Source organism: Paroedura picta, chromosome 10 (assembly GCF_049243985.1).
Source record: "Paroedura picta isolate Pp20150507F chromosome 10, Ppicta_v3.0, whole genome shotgun sequence".
Taxonomy (NCBI): domain Eukaryota; kingdom Metazoa; phylum Chordata; class Lepidosauria; order Squamata; family Gekkonidae; genus Paroedura; species Paroedura picta.
The window spans coordinates 44,754,991-44,775,469 of NC_135378.1; the positions used below are offsets into that span (position 1 = coordinate 44,754,991).

General features: G+C 42.3%; 1 protein-coding gene across 3 annotated transcripts in view; it reads left to right on the forward strand.

The window, feature by feature from the left end:
• SPOCK3 (SPARC (osteonectin), cwcv and kazal like domains proteoglycan 3) overlaps positions 1-20,479 on the forward strand; it is a 154,921-nt gene that overhangs the window by 72,904 nt on the left and 61,538 nt on the right. The gene's annotated exons all lie outside the window — the stretch shown is intronic.

Here is a 20,479-nt window from a genome sequence, read left to right on the forward strand (position 1 = left end):
GATAAGGAGGCATCATTGGGTAATTCCCAAATTTCTGGCTATGGATGCAGTGACAGTAAGACTCCATCCAGATAGGGTGAGTGTGCTTCCTCATTTGGTCCTTTCCTGCAGAGCCATGGGATCTCCATCTTTGAAGGGCTGAGTTTCAGGCAACTTGACTTGACCCATTCCATCACTGCTTCCAATCATATGGCAAAGTTGTCTGAAGGTGAATCTAGGCAGCCACCCATCAGGAAGTAGAGCTCAGTGTCATCAGCATTTTGATAACACTCAAACCCAACCCTTCCAGGACCAACTGAGCTGGAGGGCACATGAAGATGTTAAAAACAGTGGGGTAGAGAATTGTACCTTATTGCACCACACAATGGAGGTGATATCAGCATGAGTATATCTCACCAACAGCTACCCTCTGTTCATAACACTGGAGAAAAGAGATCAGCCATTTATGGGCTGTCCCCCATATTTCGATGTCAGTGAGTCAGTAAGCTAAAAGCTCATGGTAGACTATGTTGAACACTGTTATGACATCCAGTAGCATTAGTAGTGATGACTAGCCCCGATCTAGCAGTATCTGAAGGTCCTCCATCAGAGTGACCAGCGCTGTTTTCACCCCAAGGCCAGGGCGGGTGATAGACTGGAATGGATCCACTCTGAAATTAGCTTTGTTGTAGATTTTCATATTTCCTGTTGAGAGCCTAAAAGTTATGTTTAGTTGGCTGAGCTGGGAAACATCACAATGGCCTCTTACTCTGCTGAGAACTTTATTATTAAATCGGACAGGATGAAAAAGTAGAGGAGTATGATTAGAGAGAGCTCTCTATCTTGCTTATCTCAACTTATGGGAATAGCAGACATGTCTGTTTCACCCATTTATAATTAGGAGAGTAATGTGGTCTCTGTTTCCCTTCTATCGTTTTTTTAAAGTTTGAAATGGAAAATTCTTACATTGTATGGGTAACAGAGATTGAAGTATGGGCCAATACTCAAGACCAGAGGAGTGAGGGGTATGGTAGAAATGAGATTCACCCATGCAAAGGGCTAGAGCTATTGACAAGTCTAGCAAGAAATTTAAATTTAATTTATCCATGATAAAAAAAGCCATATAATCCCCAATATCCTCAACATATTTTGCAGTATTGACTGTCAGAGCAACAATTTGAGAGATTTTCTTCAAATAACTATTCGGTTGCCATTATTAAATTAGTTAAATAGATTAATTTGATCCAAGTTTTTTTTGCCTGGAATGAAACTTGCTTGATTACTATAAATGATCAACATTTTTCTATCTCCTTGGATGAGTTGTCAAAATATTTAGTGTCTTTGTTAATTAATGAAAATGGTATGTAATTAGATATTTCAGAGTCTTGTACATAATGTAAAAATTCCTTGAATCAAAGCATCATACATTGGCTCCATATTCTGTAAGACCATTAATGCACTTTCTTTGCTGTCCGAGCTCCCATGCAGGAGCACAAATCAGGGGCTGGTGAGGTGCACCGAGCCAAATGCTCCCCCGTGTGGGTGCAGGAAGTTACTCCTTGGGGAAGCTGTCTGGGCTAGCAGTCTTGCTTGCAAGTTGCAAGCAGAAAAGTGACAGCTAGTGAAAATTCATTTTCAATTAATTTGGGCTGTCAAAATTGGGAGTGTTGGAAAATGGAAGCCCAAATGTTGTTGGATGAGAAGCATATTTGTATATAGACTGGAATACAGTTTGTATTGATCTTTCTTGAAAAACCATATGTTCCCTGATAGCTTGGATCTTGTTCTTTGTTTGAGCTTGTTGGTTTTACTGCAAGATTCTTTTGTTTCTGTTTTGTTTTGTTTGGTTGTATTTGCTAATAGTCTCTTGATGTGTTTCTGAATCAGAATTCATACTGTTAATTGTGAGCTACATATTATTAGTATCGTATCATATTATTATGAGCCTCTTTTGGCACAGAGTGGTAAGGCAGCAGAAATGCAGTCAGAAAGCTCTGCCCATGAGGTTGGGAGTTCAATCCCAGCAGCTGGCTCAAGGTTGACTCAGCCTTCCATCCTTCCGAGGTCGGTAAAATGAGTACCCAGCTTGCTGGGGGGGGGGGGGCAAACGATAATGACTGGGGAAGGCACTGGCAAAACACCCCGTATTGAGTCTTCCATGAAAATGCTAGAGGGCATCACCCCCAAGGGTCAGACATGACTTGGTGCTTGCACAGGGTATACCTTTACCTTTACCTATCATATTATTAGTGGACATGACTAGTATTCTATAGGAGCATAAGCGTGATTAACAACATTTAATCTCTGTATGAAGCATTAAAAATCATCCTTCAGTTTAAGAGAATTCTGTGATATTTAGGCTCAATCCAACTGCCATATATTAATTACACTGTTAAGTTTTCAAAGTGTCTTTGTTTCCAATGATATGGAATTAAGTTCACAATCCTGTATTATATGCAAACCATTAAAATAATATGAAGAGAGGATTATTAAGAAAATAATAATTTAACTCTTAAGTCATTTGTAATTGTACTAAACACCTCCCTGTCATGACTTTGTAACCTTTGCATGTATTATAATACACTCGGTGTCATAGGAGTTTAGAGTCTCAGGTCCAGTACTGATGATAGTTTAACTCGTAACAATGTGAGGTGATATTTTCATAGCCATGATCTATTTTCCACACAGTTTTTGACCTTGGCTTTTATCCTGGAAGACCAAGGTCAGTCTTCAAATGATTAAAAAGCAATAACAACAAAAACACCCCAACAACATAAAAATACTGTCTTCCCAGTGGTATTTTGCAGAACATAGAATTTTCAACTGTGGTCAAATAGCTGGCAGTTGACACTATTTAACCAGTTTTCTGACTGACATGCCTACACTTATTGGCACAAAGAATGGTGTTCCAGAATTCTTATAACAAAATTACTTTCTCTTTGTTTGCACTGAGGAATTACTAGAGGAATAAAACACCAATTAAAAACTCAATCTCAATACCAAAAAAAAAAAGATAACAAAAAGAAAATAAAAAATCCAGTCCATAGTATTGTGTTAAATGTATAACACCTTCTTTACCAATTTTATGTACCCGCACTAAGTATGAGTTTCTTTTAATTAACTGAGATAAACACAAAGACATTCTGAGAAGGGAAGGGTGGTATATTAGAGGTAGGTAGGTAGGTAGGTAGGTAGGTAGGTTGGTTGGTTGGTTGGTTGGTTGGTTGGTTGGTTGGTTGGTTGGTTGGTTGATGCTGCTACAGAAACTGTGAACATCAAGTCCTGATACATTCAATGCAGTTTCACCTTGAAATATTCATTTTAAATAAACTTAAGATATATTTGTGCTGAACTGAGTGAAAATGCTATGTTTATAAATAACTAGGAATGGCTGATCCCCCACCCCTCTAGTATCCATTATTAGATTCCGGAGTCAGTTATGATTCATTACTGGATCACTAGAAGTGTTCTGTGTGCTCTTACTGTAACTCTTTCAATGTTGTTTATGAAACTGGTAGGGAAAAAAAGACAGGCAAATTTCATTCTCAAAAATATCCAGCTGATTTTTCACATGAATTTACACACCTGAATAAGAAGGCACATTAGTGTACAATCTCATCCTCTCCCCTCCCTCATGCAGGATTTTCCCTTCTGTCTTGCAGAACAGCTGCCTTCTTTTCTTTTTCTTTGTTTGTCTATGGGTGTCCCACCCAGTTGCTTTATTTTATATTTTTATATATAATTGATAATCTGTACACCGCCCGTGGCGCCACGGGCGCCACGGACTAAATAAAACAGTAAGCCCTCCTGGGGCGGGCTGTGTCCGGGATGAGGAAGGGTCCGGATTGGACCCTTCCTCATGACAGACAATCGGAGGCACCAATCGGCAGGCGCGAAGCGCCTGCCGATTGGTCCCTCCGATTCCCAGGCGCAGCAACTGTGAGCCGCGCGCAGCGCGGCTCGCAGTTGCTCCCGGCCTGACTCGTGCGCGGCTGCCGGGGGCTCCCTGCCTGGCGGCCTGATGCGGCGAGAGGCGCAAAGCGCCTCTCTCCGCATCAGGCCACCCCATGACGGAGCTCCCGGCAGTCGCGCGGAGCGCGGCTGCCGGGAGCTCCCTGCCCTTCAAGACGCCGCCCGTCAAGCCGGTGCCCGAGGGAGTCCCTGCTAGCGGCACGCAGGCCGGCTGGCGGGGGCTCCCTGCCAGGCGCTCTGACGCGGCGAGAGGCGTGAAGCGCCTCTCGCCGCGTCAGACCGCCGGGCAGGGAGCCCCTGCCAGCCGGCCTGCGCGCCGCTAGCAGGGACTCCCCTGCAAACATCAGGCTCCCCTGCAAACGTCAGGCCGCCGGGCAGGGAGCCCCCGGCAGCCGCGAGGGAGCTCCTGGCAGTCGCGCGGAGCGCGGCTGCCGGGAGCTCCCTGCCCTTCAAGCCGCCGCCCGTCAAGCCGCCGCCCAAGGGAGTCCCTGCTAGCGGCGCGCAGGCCGGCTGGCGGGGGCTCCCTGCCCGGCGCTCTGACGCGGCCTGCGCGCCGCTAGCAGGAACTCCCCTGCAAACATCACTGGAAGACCCCGAGCTTTGGCGCCTTCACAACACCCCGACGGATTCCAAGATGGACGCCAACGGCCCGCAGAGCGCCCGAGGATGCCCCGCCGCCGCCGCCCGCCTTCTCCAAGGTGAGCTTCCTTCCCCCCGCTGCCCTGTCCCTCCCTATCCCCCAGTTTCTAGCGCCCATTGTATTTTCGTTACAATGGGCTCTTTTACTAGTTATATATAAAATTGATAATGCTGGCCGAGCCCAGGGGACTGAGGGAAGAGACGAAATCACCTTGTTATATTCTGCATTTGATATGGCATACAAGAGGCTTTTGAAACTTCATAATTAAACAAAATGTTTATTTCATTTGTAGGGGGAAAAAAGTCATGTGGAATCAAGTGTAGGATGAATGAGGTAAACAAATAACCAAACTAAGGTAACTTTGTAATCACAAAAACACCAGATAATTTGTTGCCAACAAGTGTTTCTGCCACTTAACTAGGTTTTTAAATCTTTAAGGGGAGAGGTTTTCTTTTCAGTTTCTGCTTAAACACTCAAGCATAGGCTTTTTCTTTCACTAACACATAAAGTTTAGGACATACAACCAAGTTCTCAAAATCCTACTTTATACACAAACCAGGAATCCCTGCTTTTTTCTAGAAGCTATTCCCTTCTTTGGCTTGAAAGAGTTTCCTCCTTGATGCACTCACTCTCCTTCTCAGTCCACATTCATTGCTATACTTTCTCTTCTTGTATAAATCTATCTGTCTGTCTGTCTGTCTGTCTGTCTATCTATCTATCTATCTATCTATCTATCTATCTATCTATCTATCTATCTATCTATCTATCTATCTATCTATCTATCTATCTATCTATCTATCTATCTATCTATCTATCTATCTATCTATCTATCTATCTATCTATCAGAACTGTAAGTTTCCAAGCGGGATCTTTCGGCATTCTGTAGTGCCTGCAAGATGGACCTCTTTCACCAGGTCTATGGTTGAGGCCAGGTTTTGAGTAGATCTATTGGTGCCACCCCAGGTGCTAAGCCAGAGTGATCTATGGTGAAGGTTATGGCTCCCTATTTACCATTTCTCCCATTAGATTGGATATTGTTATGTGGGAGGATAGGGAATTAAACCACCACGTTTGCTTATTTAATGTTGTATTTTTATGTCTTGTTTGATATTTTAATGGGTTTTGATGGAGTTTTTTTAAGTTGATGGACTATCTGTAACCTGCCATGCTCTGGTCCTGGGAGTGGCAGGAAATAAAAATACATAAATAAACAAACAAGCAAACAAATAAATGACTCCAACAGAATTCCCTTCAAACTGCCTGTCACTCAAAGGTTCTTAGATTCTATTAGGCATTAACCCTTGATAGTCTGTCACAATATGTTTTACCATTGAGCAGTGGCCAAGTTGTGATCCTTGAGCATGAATAAAGATCATTTGGGTGCCCATCAATTCTAACCATACTTTCATATGTATTATGCAGACAGGAATGACTGTCCTTGGCAGTACCCCAAAACCAGTGCCTCATAGTAAAACTATCAGTTTTCCTTTTTACCTCACCAGAGCAAAGCAGAACAAAGCAGAACTTCAAATTTACTTATGCAGTGCAACTGCTTGCAAAAGTTACATTTGCTTACTGGCATGAAATGAGTTTTGATTGGGTACATAAGGAAGCTACAATATCTTTATTTTCCAAAGCTGGTTGTTGTTACTTTATTTTTTCTGTAGGAAAGGAACTGGGACAAAAATGAAAAAGTGAAGGCACAGATATGAGAGTCCTCAATGAGCCCCCGGGGAGGGCGGTATATAAATATAATAATAATAATAATAATAATAATAATAATAATAATAATAATAATAATAATAATAATAATAAGTGGTGGCTGAAGTAGTTGATGGAAAGAGAATAGTGAAATATTCAAACCCTATTATGTCATTTCAGTTTACATTACCTTTTACAAATTCATATTTTTCATGGGGAAGAACGGTAAGAGAGGAACTGAAACAAAAATACTCCATTGGCTGTTTCTTTTTGGAATCCTGCTAGTATAGGATGAAATGAAATGGCAGAGCAATCAGCTGCACTCATGAGAAAATAAACTTCTGAAAGATAACTCTGTATTCAGTAGGCATTTGGCTAATCTGAGCAAAAAGTACCCCAAAACCTGATTGTTATTTTGGGGTGTTAATTCAGTCAGATATTTTCCCTCTAGTTTTTCAGTTATCTGAAAGGTCTGAGCCTGAAAATCCTGAAAGGAGTCAGGGTTTTTGGGACTAGATAGCTGCAGTGGCAGTGCATTTAAAGGACTCTCAGTCCCTTTAAAGGTCTTTGGATTGAATTCTCAGTTTAGAAAAGTCATTTAAAAGGACTGCAAAACCTTCAAACACCTTTGGAATTCAGCCATGCCACACCACAGCTTGCAAAAGGCATTTAAATTTTAGAATAATAGAATCATAGAGTTAGAAGGGGCCACACAGGCCATCTAGTCCAACCCCCTGCTCAACGCAGGATCAGCCCAAAGCATCTTAAAGCATCCAAGAAAAGTGTGTATCCTACCTTTGTTTGAAGACTCCAGTGAGGAGGAGCTCACCACCTCATTGGGCAGCCTATTTCATTGCTGAACTACACTGACTATGAAAATTTTTTCCCTGATATCTAGCCTATATCGTTGTACTTGTAGTTTAAACCCATTACTGTGCGTCCTTTCCTCTGCAGCCTACGGAAATAGCATCCTGCCCTCCTCCAAGTGACAACCTTTCAAATACTTAAAGAGGGCTATCATGTCCCCTCTCAAACTCCTTTTCTCCAGGCTGAAAATTCCCCTCAACCTATCTTCATAGGGCTTGGTCCCTTGGCCCCAGATCATCTTCGTCACTCTCCTCTGTACCCTTTCAATTTTATCCACGTCCTTCTTGAAGTGAGGCCTCCAGAACTGCACATAGTACTCCAGGTGTGGTCTGATCAGTGCCATATACAATGGGATTATGACATCTTGTGATTTTGATGTGATGCCCCTGTTGATACAGCCCAAAATGGCATTTCCCTTTTTTACCGCTACATCACACTGCCTTGAGCCTCTTGTGGTGCAGAGTGGTAAGGCAGCTGTCTGAAAGCTTTGCCCATGAGGCTGGGAGTTTGATCCCAGCAGCTGGCTCAAGGTTGACTCAGCCTTCCATCCTTCCGAGGTCGGTAAAATGAGTACCCAGCTTGCTGGGGGGTAAACGGTCATGACTGGGGAAGGCACTGGCAAACCACCCCGTATTGAGTCTGCCATGAAAACGCTGGAGGGCGTTACCCCAAGGGTCAGACATGACTCAGTGCTTGCACAGGGGATACCTTTACCTTTACCTTTACCACACTGCCTACTCATGTTTAGCTTACAATAAACAAGTACGTCAAGGACTCGTTCACACACAGTGTTACCTTGAAGCGTATCCCCCATCCAGTAGGCATGCTTTTCATTTTTCTGACCCAGATGTAGAACTTTACACTTATCTTTATTAAATTGCATCTTGTTCTCATTTGCCTATTTTTCCATTGTGTTCAGATCTCGTTGAACTCTGTCTCTATCTTCTGGAGTATTTGCCAGTCCTCCCAATTTGGTGTCATCTGCAAACTTAATGAGTAGTCCCTCCACCCCCTCATCTAGATCATTAATAAATATGTTAAAAAGTACCGGACCGAGCACCCATTCTGATGAAACACCATTGACAACAACTCTTTGAGTGCGGTTCTCTAACCAATTCCCTATCCACCTACTATCTGAAAATCCAGATTGCAGTCTTTCATATTATCCCTCAGAACATCACGAGGAACCTTATCAAAAGCTTTACTAAAATCCAAGTAAACTATATCCAACCGAATTTCCACGATCCAGCAAACCTGTTACTTGGTCAAAAAAGGAAACCAGATTGGTCTGACAGGACCCGTTGGAGACAAATCCATGCTGACTTCCTTGGATCACCAAATTTCTCCTCCAGATGTTTGCAGATCGCTCCCTTTAATATCTGCTCCATTATCTTCCCCACAACAGAGGTTAGACTCACTGGTCTGTAGTTTCCCGGGTCATCCTTCCTCCCTTTTTTGAAGATCAGTATAACGTTTGCTCTCTTCCAGTCCTTCGAGACATCTCCAGTCATTAAAGAGGTCCCGAAGATGATGGACAAGGGTTCTACAAGTTCTCCGGAAAGTTCTTTAAGCACTCTCGGGTGCATTTCATCCGACCCAGGGGATTTGAACTCATCCAGTGCAGCTAAATGCCTCTCGACAACCTCTCTGTCCATGTCAACCTGCCACCCAGACACTTTGAAATTTTTTTGCTTTTTCTTCCTCTACTGGAAACATTGGAAGATTGGGACACCCTTCAATCTTTTTTTTCCATATTTGAGGAGGGAACTGAGGAGAGGTACCAGCAACTGTGCTGCAATATTGGTACCTCTACCTCATCCATTTCTAGCTCTACCTGGGCTCCAAGATCACTACAGATGGGGACTTCAGCAAAGAAATTAAAAGACGCTTGCTCCTGGGGAGGAAAGCTATGGCAAATCTAGACAGCATCCTAAAAAGCAGAGACATCACCCTGCCAACAAAAGTGCGTTTAGTCAAGGCTATGGTCTTCCCTGTTGCAATGTATGGCTGCGAAAGTTGGACCATAAGGAAGGCCAAGTGTCAAATAATTGAGGCTTTTGAACTCTGGTGCTGGAGAAGACTCTTGCGAGTCCCTTGGACTGCAAGGCAAACAAACCGGTCAGTCCTAGAGGAGATCAGCCCTGACTGCTCCTTAGAAGGCCAGATCCTGAAGATGAAACTCAAATACTTTGGCCACCTCATAAGAAGGAAGGATTCCCTGGAGAAGAGCCTAATCCTGGGAGTGATCGAGGGCAAAAGAAGAAGGGGATGACAGAGAATGAGGTGGCTGGATGGAGTCACTGAAGCAGTAGGTGCAAACTTAAATGGACTCCGAGGAATGGTAGAGGACAGGAAGGCCTGGAGGATCATTGTCCATGGGGTCACGATGGGTCGGACACAACTTCGCACCTAACAACAACAACCTCAAAAAACACCCCCCCCCCCCGAGCCACAGATACCGCTGGGTAGATTTTCCCTTATAGTCCCCATAGGCTATAATGGAGCCAAAAATATCAGCATTCCCAAATATTTACTTAATCCAGATATCATACTGGTATTGAGATTCATGGCTTTGGGGAAAATAGGAGGGGGGAGTACAATATACCAGAACCTGAAAAATATTTGGGAGGAGGGGGTTTGCACACCTCTAGTGTTTAGGGATCCTGATTTTGGTTATCTTTCACTGAATCATGTTGTCCTGAACATGTAAAACTGCTTGAATTAACATCATCAAATAGGTCTCATTGTTTAAATATTCTGAAAAATTCTTCCTAAAAAAATATTCTGGAAAAAGATTCAAGTGGTCTTTGAAAATATTTCTATGTCACTGCTATAACCTTAACTCACAGAACTTAATGTGGTTTATTAATGAAATATTTGGTTGCATGTAATGTTCCCCTGCTTTAAAAAGGGGAGGGGGAGGATAACTTCCTTTCTCTCATCCATTTCTAGCTCTACCAGTTTGTCTTCTTAATTATGGTTTCTCCGCTCCCCATACACACACTTTATTTTTTTTTAAGGCATCTTTTAGACAGATTGCACAGAAGTTGGAAATGAGGCTATTTAGAATGTCATCATTTTGTATTATATCACTGCTGTTTGAAGAAGCCCAGCTGGTGCAGTAGAGTCCCTTCTTGGAAATTTTTAGTCTGATTCATTATTGTGATGTGTACTTGTGTATAGAAACATTTAATCATTCTTACGCTCCAAGCTCTATTGAATCTAGTGAAAGCTTTCTGTTTTTCTGCATAATTTGTGTTGCCAGTCTGCCAGCTTGGAAAAGTTTCAAGCTTGTTTTATTATCTATGTTTGTTTGTACAGGAAGTGATGCTGCACGTAGGCTGAATTTACAGTAATTCTTTTGTAATGGGCTAATGAGCAGGACTACTTTATTCACAATGGTAACATTATATAGCTTTGATTAGTCCAATTAGTGTGGAACTGTGCAATTGTGATCATTCTTACACTATCCCACGAAGTACCACCCAAAAAAACCCATGGAATTTGCTTAATAATTCTTAAATTTTACTTGACAAGGGAACATTTGGTAGAAGTAAGAGTTAAATAGGTTTGTAAATGTGTTAGAAACTTTGTATTGTGCACAGTTTGTTTAATGCAGCAGCATCACAATTAATAGGGTGTGATTGCTAGTTACTAGTTAAGCTTTAAGGTAAAAATTGTAGTTTCTGCATAATTATAGAGAACCATCTGTACTGGTAGTAAAACCAGTACATGGGTAGTGGGTAGGTTTAATTTTATAGGACAGTTTGATTATATAAATTAACTATAAAGAGAGAAACTTAAAAGAAATTGTGGAACTAGTAGAAGTTTGTAGGCATTTCTGAATGTTTTAAATTGTATAACATCCACAGAACTTTATGGAAGCTGGAATAGGTAGTGGAAACCACAGCAGGGCTCAGTTGAATATGGTTTTGGGAGCTGTCCACCATTAACTGAATTCTTCCATGCCATCACTGGCAGTCCTGATGTGAGGCTCCTCCCTATCCAGCCTCAGTCCATTCTGTCACATGTAATGGTAATTCCTTCAGCCTTACAATGGGGAGTTTGGAGGATTATTGCTCCCTTCCTCTTACTCATCTGAAGACAATGATTCTACCAGAAAATATCCACACATCCCCTTCCCCCCAATCCTTGGTCTCTGTTTTGGTCTGCCTCTCTAAACCTATCACCTTATGTGTTCCTGACTCACCAGGCCTGTGTTCCATGGCCCAGCTTATTCCATCACTAGGTAGGAAGCAGAAAGCCACACTACTGCTGTCACTTGATCCTTATGCCTGTCTGATGGGTGCCACTGTAACTTGGACTAAGGCAGATTGTTCTCTTTGGCTTTGCCCCTAACTCATCTGTACTCACCAATCAAGCTTGTTTGATGGATGAGAGAGTTGGACATCTCCCAGTGATCTTAATTCCACAGCAGTCCATCAGATATCCCAGTCACATGTTATATAGGACTAGGGATGGTCACCAACTGGATCTAAAACAACAACAACAAAAAAGCATGAAATTGTCCGAGTTCATGCTCTTTGAATCTTTAATGGACTTTGGGCTTATCTGGCAGAAGATGGATGTGAATGCCCTGGTGGCAGCCTAAGATGGCTGCTGCAGAGCAGCCCAGCACATCCCAAGTCCAATTGTGCAGTGAGCTCTCTTTGTGAATCAACTGTTTGGTATGGTGTGCTGGGCTGCTGGGCAACCCTGAACTTCCATGAGGCTCAATGCCATATAGTCCCCCCCCCACCTCCTAAGCTGCCATAGTCTGTGATTGAGCTGCGATGGCAGTGATGAGGGGTGGCCTATGTGCCAAGGCAAGGGCAGAGTGGTATAGGTAGGCCCCATCTGGCCCACTCCTTCAGACCACCTGATACCTACAGCCCATTCTATTTTTTCCTCAGTGAGATGAAATAAACTCACAAAACTCACATATTCACACATGCATGACCATACCAGGTAGCAAAAACTTGGTTTCAAAGCATAGATCCTTTTGCTGGCCCACCCCAAATTCACCATAAGACTGCCTATTCTATCCATAGCCACAGCATACACCAAAAAACCCACGATTCCATGCCTGTATGGTGACTAAAACATCATTTAAACATACAGATCCTCAAAGATCCCCACGGTTTCTGTACTTGGGCACCCCAAACTTACCATGAGATCTCCTATTCTATTGATAGCCAAAGCATACACCACAAATATCACAGACCCATGCCTTCATGGCCATACCACAGAGCACAAATATGGTTACAAAGCACAGATCCTCATGTAACTTCAGGGTTTTGCCTCTGGCCACCCCAGCCTCACTGTGAGATCACCTATTCTATTGATAGTCACAGCATTCACCACACACATCATGGATTCACACCTGCCTGGCCGTGCCACAGACCAAAAACATGGTTCCAAAGCACAGATCTTCATGGACCCTTAGGGTTTCTATACCAGGTCACCCCAAACTCACCATGTAATCACCTGTTCTATTGATAGCCACCACAAAAATCCATGCCTTCATGGCCACACCACAGGGCAAAAACATGGAGCAAGATCATCTGCCACTAGAAATGACCAAGTACCACACAGATGTCACTTCATTTACGGCCCTGGAGGAACTGGTGAAAGTTTTACAAGAAACTCCTCAGCTCTTTTTGTGGGCAAGGGGACATTGCATTACCAGTTGCTTCAACAGGGATTGCTGTGAATCTGCTAGAAGGTGGTTGGACTATAAAGACCAACTCAGGCCACAGTTAATACAAAGAGCAAACACTATTATATGGGATGAGGCTACTATGGCACCTGCTCTGGCACTAACTACTGTGGACACCATCGTAAGGGACATCATGTCCTCGGAAAAACCATTTGACAGTAAACTGATGATTCTTGGAAGTGACTTCAGACACCGCCAGGACTGAAGCATGGAAATCGAACAAAAACTATAGAGACCTGCATAGCACTACATCCACTATGAGAACATTTCAAAATCCTTAAACCAGAAAAAAATTATGTGCCACAGATGATTTCACTGATTGGCTACTCTGCATTGGAAACGGAGAACGTATCACCATTGAGGGACTACAGGAGGAAATGCCTCATGAAGTCTGTTCCAGACATGTCTACAGAGATCTTAGCAGATTATATAACCAATGCAGATTACCACATATTGGCAACAGGAGCCATACTGTGTCCTAAGAACATGAATGTAGATCACATCAATGCATGCAACTAAAGGGGGAGGAAATTACATACTTCAGTACATATTCAATTGTAATTCTAGATGCTGTCTAGATTTGCCATAGCTTTGCTCCTCAGGAGCAAGCGTCTTTTAATTTCTTTGCTGCAGGCCCCATCTGCAGTGATCTTGGAGTCCAGGAAAGTAAAATCTGTCACTATCTCCATTTCCTCCCCATCTATTTGCCAGGAATTTAGAGGGCCGGATGCCATGATCTTTGGATGTTAGAGGTTTTTTAAAAAACATCTACTAATTTAACAGTTTGCTCCTTTGCAGATACCTTTGAAGACGTAATGAGAGCAGAATGTCCTTGAATGTAGTGGCAAAAAAAAAAAAAAGCTACCAGATGACCCAAGGAGGATCTAAAAATCCCTTTAGTTGATGCTCCTATGGTGGCAGTGATGTCTCGAGCTGTTTTGTCCAAGCATGGTTATGTTTTAAAGGATCCTGAGAACAGAAAAAAAATGAAACTGTCTTAAAGAAATCCTTGGCTATAAGAACAAATGCTGTTCTCTCAAATTTCGCCAGAGGAGCAGTGATCTGAGTAGATGACTTATTGCAGGATCCAGAACTATATCTTTTGAAACTAAGGAGAGCCCTTTTGAAGATCAAAATATTGGAGGGTAGACACTGTGTCCAAGTCTAACTTGGCAACTGAAAAGTTTTCAGGTAGACTCATCTTTGGGGAGGGAGCTCTAGAGAAACTCCTAGTGGAAACAGGGAGAAGAAAAAAGCAATACCTTCCAAATGTTCACAAAGGGACAAGGACTTCAGATCTAAATCCTATTGATTCTTTTGCTCATACAAATCGCAAAGTTCCCAAAGAGACAACTTCAAAGGAAAACACACCTTCCCTTACCAATCCAGGTACCAGAGATCAAAATTCCAAACCAACAAGAAAGGGGACAGATTTGCTTCAACAAAAACAACTGCAGCATGACATTAGAATAGGGGGCAGGCTCCAGAGGTCCTTCAAGATCTGGAGGCAATCCACATTGGATAAGTGGGTTCTGTCAGTTAGTGGTCCCCAACCTTTTTCAGGCTGGGGACCAGCGGCAGCAGGGACCGCGCATGCCGTGCATGCCGTGCATGCGTGACCGCACATGCACCATGCGCAACAAAAACCGCGCATGCGCGGCACTTTCACACATGTGCTCTCCCCCCTCCCACAGTAAGAAGCTTGCCGGGCTGCAAGCTTGCGACCTGGGAAGTTTCTTACTGCGGGGCGGGGGAGAGGGAGCCGCGCCCCGGCATCGGGCCACGGCCCGGGGGTTGGGGACCACCGCTGTCAGTTACAGAAAATTGTTACATTATAGAGCTCTTGAAGATGCCCCCTCATAGATTTCTTTCATCCCCAGTGCCGAAGGACACCGAAAAGGCCTTGTTGATCCAGGAGGCAATTCAACACCTGTTAGATATAGGAGCGATAGAAGAGATTCCATCACACCAGCAACACAAGGGTGTATATTCTTTTTCTAGTGCCTATGAAGTTGGGAGAGTGGAGGACTGCTTACTTCTTTATCGAATTTTCTGACAATTACAGTAGTCTTCCAAGATTAGATGGCTTGTAACTCAGAAGAGGGCCTTCTAAGTAATGGCACCAAAGCTCTGGAACTCTTTCTCCAGGGAGACTCATCTATACTCTTCTGTTGCCAACTTGTGCCAGTAGGGGAAGACTTCTGTGTGCAAGCTTTGCCTGGCTTTTCCTTGCTATGTTGGACTTAATGACCTCCAACAAGAGAGAACTGGTTAATGTGTTAGAAAGGAGTGAGTACTCTGGGTAACAAAGATAATGTAGTTTTGTAACTGTAGTTTTGGAAAAGTTGTATATAATGACCTACAGGCGAATTTTAACAAAGTTATCCTGAATAGAATTGTCATGGTAAGCAAAACTCAAGGAGAAGGGAGTTGAAGGGTCAGAGTTTCTTAAAAATGAGATATTGAAGGCACAATCCCATACAGTTCCAATGAGAAGGGGAAATGAGAGGGACTTAAAGAAGCTAAATAGACATTCGGGAAATGGAGTGAGCGCAATGTGACCAAAGATTAATATAAAAATATAGTCAGGACATTTAGGTAGAGTGCTAGAAATGCTAAAGTTTAGTATGAGCTTAAGTTCATAGGCTGTTTTTTCCTCTCCTCTACACCCCTTCACCAAGTATTAAGAAGATTGGACCAGGGGATTCCTCCTCCTCCTCCTCCTCCTCCTGCTCCCTCCTGTCATACTAGAACCAATGGATTGAAACAAAATCAAAAAGTTTTTTGACTCAACATGAAGAACTTCTTGAGAGTTAGAGTGGTTTCATAATGGAAGGCTTCTTTGGGAAGTGGGAGGTCTACTTCTTCAGAGGTATTTAAACAGAGACCAGGTGGCCATCTGTCATCAGTGTTGATTCTATGACTCACTTTGTATTTACACACACTGTGAGAGAAAAGGAAGCCAGGTAGGAGCCTTTGCTTGGCTTTTGTGGCCCTTTCTTGCATTTCCAGGGTAATGCCAATTGTTACTTTAGGATCAAGTAGGAGTTCTTTCAGACTGGTCCAGGGATCCTGGAGATTTTTTGCATTCCTCTAAACATAGAGCGGGGGGGGGGGGGAGTACCTGTGAATTTCCTGCATTGTGTAGGAGGTGGAATAGATGACTGCTGAAGTCCCTTCCAGCTTTTATGTTTCTAAGTTTGGTCAGTGATCTCTCCTTCGTGTCTGTTTTTAGTTATTGTTTTTCTATATTTTTATGTTAATTTGGTTTTAATTGCTTGAATGATGTGTTTTAAATAATATTTTAATTAACCTATTAGCCACCTTAGTCATTCTCAGGGCACAAAGACAGAATATAATTTTTGTAAATAAATGAACATAAGAATATCTGTTAAGCACAGAAAACGTTACACTATTGAATAGCAACCATTAACCTCCTTGTGCCAAAGATGAGGGAGAGCATTTTGTAGGATTGGTAAGGCATAAGTTGTAAGTCAGTGTCAGTTCCTAAAAGCTCTTAAGAAAGTTATCTCAGTATCTTATATCTAGATGGAAGTGAGGATTTGGCTGCTTAGATATGCCTTGCGGCATTAGGGACCAGAAACTCAGCCAGGCCAATGCAGATTCAGTATAGGGCTGATTTTCTTGTGATAATGGGGACTCTGTGATAAATCTTGTGCTTTTATGTGTATGTGTCTGTGTCTGTGTCTGTGTGTGGGGGGATAACAGAAATAAGATTTTCCATGTTGTAAGGGACATTAGACACCCTTTAAAAACCATATGCTGAGGCTTCTTGTAGAGCTATACATGCTCACATATGTTCATTTCCAGAGAAGAACTTCACACAAAAATGAGCATCACAAGTTGGTGAAATACAGTTTTTGAAATAAGTAATAACTATGCGTGATGAATCCCAAACTAAGAATCTCTGTGTTAAAAATGTTTCTCCTTATTAACTAGGGTGGTGTTGACAGGAAATCTGTCAAATTAATATTAAATAGTTGTTTATAAACAGGGCTATGAAAATACATTGATATTTATCCTACACACAGTTTTCAACTTGGTAGCTGTTCCCTTGTGAGTGCATATATTTATTTCAGAATATTTTTACATGCTTGAGTTTTCAGGTCTCCCTCTTCATCTTCTCTTTCCTGTTTCTACTGTCTCTCAGTTGGACAGTGGAAGAAAAATACAGGGGAAATAGAGTCATTGGGATCACTGGGGATCTGATGCTGTCACTTCTGGTCACTCCTAAAGTAATGTCATTGCATTATCAGCACTGTCACTACATTGCTAGAATCATAGAATAATAGAGTTGGAGGGGACCTCCAGGGTCATCTAATCCAACACCCTGCAGAATCCAGGAAATTCACAATTTACCCAAGTGGGTGAGTCTTCTGCAGGTTGCTAGACTTATGCTGGCAGCCCTAATATTGCCTTTCTGATGAGCTTTCTTGAGGCAGCTGATAAATGATAAAGCATAAAATAGCAAACGTATATGTACATAAAGTGCCATCATCACAGCTTATTTACATTAATTCCACTGACGGGCTTTCAAAGCAAATGAGAAGCAGAGGTGGTTTGCCATTTCCTTCCTCTGCAGAGTCTTCTTTGATTGTTTCCCTTCCGAGTACTGACCCTGTTTAGTTTCCAAAATAAAACAAGATCATCGTCTATACCATGCTGCAATAGTGTACCAAGGACTGGGCAGAGAGTGCAGTCTGCCCTGGGTGAAGCTTGAAGAAGCCCTTCGAAATGAGCATCATGCTATATTCAGCCAATGGCTTTTCTTTTTATTTTTAAAATGTAGTTCTAACTGCAGCCACTAGGTAGGGTAGAGAAGTCTGAGCACAGCAAAATGACTTGCAAGCTAGCAATTATTGTAGCTGGTATCAGTGTCCTGACTTGGTTGTTGATACAAGAAATTTGCTTTAGACTTGAAGAAGGTGAAGTTTAGCCGATTCTAGCATGCTTTTCTCCAGTATAGCTTTTTTCTCTCCTTGTACCCAGCTCTGCAAGATATTGCAAAACAGTAGCTAGGGTGTTGCAACAAGGTAAAACAACCTTTCCCTATGTTACTTTCTCTCCCTCTTTTCTACAGATTTCTCATTCTTTTCTATTTCCTTTCATATAAAGTGCCCTCCTTTACTGTCACTGCCTGGTCCCAGGACTTCCTCATATCTATACTCTTTGGTGATCTAATGTATTTAAGAGTAGTATAGTAGGAAATGTTTGTTTATATTATGAACAGAAACACTAGATTTGCTGAGCAGTGATGGACTCCAACTCCACTCCCTTACTTGGACTGTGATTCTGTGTTTGACATCAGTTGGTATTGTCACAATGGCATTGGGTTCTGATGGACACTCTGTGATTGCACTGGTACTGCTGGGCTTGCAGAAATACCCCCATTCAGTTTCTGTTGCAGAGATTCTCTGGTTTTACTTTAGTCCTTTAGAAACAATGAAGGATGGGGCACCTTTTTCTAGGGGGGGGGGGTATTGTGTTTCTTAACATTCAGTCCATTGAAGCTTGTGATCACTATTTTTGGATTCCTTGGCTAATGTTATTAAAAGATAGACAGAATCCTAGCTTCAAAAATATCTTGCAGATATTTGGGATGGTCGGTTCTTCAGCTTCAAAATGGTAACAGAAGTCCTCCTAAATACCTACTCAGAACACGTATGATGGACTTGTTGTTGTTGGGTTTTTATTACATCAAGTCACAGCTGACTTTATGATGATCATAGAATCATAGAATCATAGAGTTGGAAGGGGGCCATACAGGCCATCTAGTCCAACCCCCTGCTCTACGTAGGATCAGCCCAAAGCATCCTAAAGCATCCAAGAAAAGTTTGTATCCAACCTTTGCTTGAAGACTGCCAGTGAGGGGAGCTCAACACCTCCTTAGGCAGCCTATTCCACTGCTGAACTACGCTGACTGTGAAATTTTTTTTCCTGATATCAAGCCTATTTCGTTGTAGTTTAAACCCATTACTGCGTGTCCTCTCCTTCGCAGCCAACAGAAACAGCATCCTGCCCTCCTCCAAGTGACAACCTTTCATATACTTAAAGAGGGCTATCATGTCCCCTCTCAACCTCCTTTTTGAGAGGGTTTCTGTAGGGTTTTCAAGGCAAGATATATTTGGAGGTGGTTTGCCTTCATGTCAACCCTGCTTAGCTTCTGATGAGCTCAGTCTATCCTGGCCCAAGGTCATCCAGCAGTCTTCTTTGGCATGAGTGGGGATTCAAACTGGGATCTTAGTCCCTTCCAAATCTTAGTCCAACACTTTAAGCACTAGCTCTCACGATGAGGTTGTGTTGGAGTTTTGTTTTTGTTTTTTTGCTGGCATGATTATATATACAAATGTAAATAAAATAACATTTTCACTGCCCACACTTCTTTTCTGGCCATTGAAACAAAGTTTGAGTCCAGCTATACATTTAAGACCAAGCTTTGTTCTTCTACTTCAAACCAAGATACCTATCCACAATCTATTTTCTGGCTATTATTAGTGTTAACTTTAATTCATGATTATTCCTGAAGATAATTTAAATTAATAATCAGACTAGCCTGATCTTGTCAGATCCGAGAAGCTAAGCAGGGCTGATACAGAGGCAGGCAACAGCAAACCAGCTAGAAAACCTTATGGGGTCGCTGTAAGTCAGCTGCAACTTTATGCCAAAAAAGAGGAGGGGGCATTAAACATTTACCTGCCCTGAGCACCAAACAGGCTAGGTATGCCACTGACATGTTATCGTACTTCTCTACGAAATAGCATAGGAATCATTAAAAGTGAAGAAAGTTAAGCAAAACTATTAAAACTCATCTCAGTTTTTTTCTCTTCTATCAGTCAAAATTTATTATTACTGTTATTCAGACCAAGTTATATAATATAAACTCTATCATAAGAGACCAAAACAGTATGGTCATTAGGTATAATACAATTATAATACAAGTTAGGACAAATCCAAACAAAAATGTTAAAATTATCCTTCTTCAGAACTTTGTATTTTTATGGCAGCGGTGCAAAACTTGGTAAACTGAATTTTTATCTGAGAGGTCTTATCACTTAATAGCCTCTTTGCTACCTCTGCATCCAGATGTTATAGAAACCTTTTGGATAGTGGATTGATCAATTTGCCTTGAATGATTGCATAAACAAGGCAAAGGACCAGTATATGTTCTCTGGTTTCGATTTGTCCACTCCCACAAAAAGGCAATAGGGGCCCTCTACTAGACCTGAGGGCATAACTAAGCATCTAGCAAGAGCATCTGCCCTTCTCTATTTGTTTATTACTAACAGAGACTGATAAGTGCCAAGGGCCAGAAGATACCTCGTTTTAACCCATCTCACTTTTCAAAATCTTAAACTTTAAACAACTTAAAAATCTGTAAACTGCTCCTGCAGGAACGGTAAAAATAAAACGGTAAGGGCATTGTGGGCGGGGCGAGTCTTGATAAAAACTCTGAGGGGCCTCTGAGTGTCAGTCTGTGGCCAAGGGGCCAATCGGGAGTCGCGTAGCATGCTGCTCCAGATTGGCCCCTTGGCCCGTCCAGGCCAGGCTTCAGTGCAGGGCTTGGAGCAGGCTCACCACGT